Here is a 3,167-nt window from a genome sequence, read left to right as displayed (position 1 = left end):
AAGCCACTATACCTGCTGTATTTGGCTTTTAGACCTGCTCGACTCACAAGCTGCATCCCAGTGAGGACAGGACAAATAGGCGTTTTCATGAACATGAATGCGGAACCACGATGTGGACAGAATAATTTCTATCATGAATTTCCCTGACTGCCAGTGCCCCTTTGATAGGGAAAATATCCGCAGCAACCGCTTGACACCTACGGTCTGTACATTACGGATGCGAGTCCCCTTGGAACACTCAAAGAACAAATAGGGCTTATACACCTTTAGGCACCAATGGCAATGCCATCACTCCTGCTCCTCCAACGGTTTCTGCGGTTAACCAGCAAGTGACTCATTAAGTATAAATAATAAACAAACTGATAAACTTGAGCACAGCCTCCAGCGATTAACCCACGCAAGACGTACAAGCTGGATATCCAATCATACGCTAGCCATAAACGTTTGACCTCACTGAATTAGTAAGCGATGTCTCTGCCTTACAAACAAGGTTCTAATAATCGTAGGAAACCACCAAATGCTGCCGAGCACAACAGAACATCTACAGCTAAAGGCATGCATGCAAGTTCCATGCAGCACCTAAGAATGGGTTGCACTCCGCCTGACGCACTGTGAAGGCAATGTGCATCGTAGAAAAAAGGACACGCCATCATGGCAAATATTTTCCCAAACACGGCTACAGTTGAAAACAGCTAGATCCCGTAATGAACAAAAATCACAGATATAAGTGAATCTTCAACTTTGGATTGGTTGGGATGACGAAAATTTGCTGAATACCAGTGCTTCTTCCATAGCGACAAGATACGCAGGTACACCCCATTATACGTACGGTCTGTATATGGCGGAGGCAGTTCCTCGCGACGTGATCTACACTGATGCACAAAGCTCTTCGGCCTAAGAGGATTTGCAACTTTGGATTCGATTATCCGGAAAGTGGTGCCGCATATGTAGAGGGCACACACGATCACTCCAAACTCGTTTCTACCAGCGTACGTTCGCCCTTTTGGCCTTCTGCGCAATTCCGATGGTAGTTAGCTCCTGGATCATCATAAAACATTAATTATGCACTGCAGCGTAGTAGTGTATATGAAGCCTAACGTTGAGAAGGTGCGAAGAGGCGCGTATCCGATCTGTTTTGCTCGGCAGAGAAGTGTGGGCAAGACACACGCGAGCCCACTACCTAGAACCTACATCTGGATTATATCATGTGGGAAGTGAACATACATCCTGATTGTGGCATCAGCTCCTCCCCAGTGCACTAATTGCATAGCCATCGGACCCTGAATGCAACTGCATATACCAGTAGCCATCCCTACTCCATGCGCGTCGAAAAACGCCAGCGTTACACCTGTATAGGCGTTGCCCCCGTCCTCCAACTCACCAATGTGATTTCAGTGAAGGCTACAAATGCATTATTCCTGCAGCATAGCTGTTTGTATGCAGCGCCGGATTGCGGTGTTGTCAACTACCTGTATATGGCCCACTTTAGACAGCTAACCGTGGGCCGCAAGGAAATGGGTTGGGTGTGGGGGGGGATCGCTAGCGGCCACCGGTCCCCGCAATATACCATGTGTGAAGTGCGGCTCACTCGCTTTTTGTGGTTTCTCCTCTTGCTGTTATCACCCATTCAGTTGATCAGAGTCACTTATACCGAGAGGAGGCCCTTCGCCATGAGCTTTGATGCAGCCAGCGTACAGCTGCAGGAGTGTTGCCACTCGTTCTCTGTTGGACGGCTTAACGGCTGGTTGGGTCGCAAAGCGATCCAGATTTTGCTAGTGGCCTTTCGCGGCAGGCAAGGCGAATATGGAGTGTGTTCGTAAATGAGCAATTCCACACATTACGTGGCAAAACGAATTCATGCACGATTGCCTACGTGAGCAGTCTTGAAACACTGCATGTGCCTAAATGCACGCTGCGTAAATGCTACTGTGGTGCTACAACGCTAACGGCGAAACACTACCTGCTACCGACACACCGACTGTATCATGTAGGAAGTCGCGATTACCTTCTGGTATTGTATAAATCACTTCCAAATTTCCTTGTTGCCTTTTAGCCGGATTCAAATCATGCACGGTATTGTACTGAATGCATGCACGGTATTGAAATTACCGACACCCCAATTCAATTGTATAATGCAAGTACACTCTCTGTAGTCTTGTGTCATTTTAGGCACTTAAACAGCCTTACAGCACCGTTGAAGCAGGCATGTACCCCGAGCAACCAGTACTGTTGTCGACCAAATGTTCCGCCACGGTATGCCCCTGTGGAGGGTCTTCATATCCTGGACTCACTATCTGTTTGCCGGGGAGACGCTCGCAGATAAACGTGTCCATAAATCATACCCCGCGGAGGTGGCGCCCATGGAGACACATTGAATACCAGCAGCCATGCCAGTAGATGCACATACGCATCTAATGGAATGCTTGTTCTGCTCCCTCTTTGCGGGAATCGTCGTTGGATGCTCTGTGGGTAGAAGGAGCAACACCAATGAACAGCAGCATGACGCAATCCCATGCCTACCAGGGCGTGTTACATGATTTATACTGTTGGAAAGCGAGCTCATTCTCAACCCTAATTTTTAAAGCCATCCACAAACAAATTGGATTTATTGGTGCCAGTGAAATGATAAACCTTTCTCATTCTTCTTACTTCCCTCATCTAGGTCACCCACGAACCGACCCACCAACAAAATAGAAGAAACAAAGAAACCAATGCACGAACAAACGAGCAAACAAACAAACGAACAAACAAACAAACAAACAAACAAACAAACACACACACACACACACACACATCCGTACATACATATATACGCACCAGCACGTCAAAAAATAGCTGATGACAGAGGCTCCTAAATGGGCTCACGGGCACGAACGGAAGGCCTAACATATTGACAGGCATTTTCCTACGCGAGTCTTTATCGGATATGTTGAGAATACACTAAGGCACGGTGTTGTGAAGGTAAACGCCTTAGCAGAATCGAACAGCGACAGCTCAACCGAGAAGAGACCTTCACTACCACGGGGCGCCACGTGGAGATTATCCATGCTCTAGGCCTTACCTTCTGATGATAAACCGTTGGTATCAAACCATGCGGCCGTTCTGCAAAATAACCCCCCCCCCCCCCCGTGAGCTTATACGAATACGAACTCCGTTTCCGTGAAGTA

Source organism: Eimeria maxima, genomic scaffold (genome assembly GCF_000499605.1).
Source record: "Eimeria maxima Weybridge genomic scaffold, Emw_scaff1311, whole genome shotgun sequence".
NCBI lineage: Eukaryota > Apicomplexa > Conoidasida > Eucoccidiorida > Eimeriidae > Eimeria > Eimeria maxima.
This window is presented reverse-complemented; position numbering follows the sequence as displayed.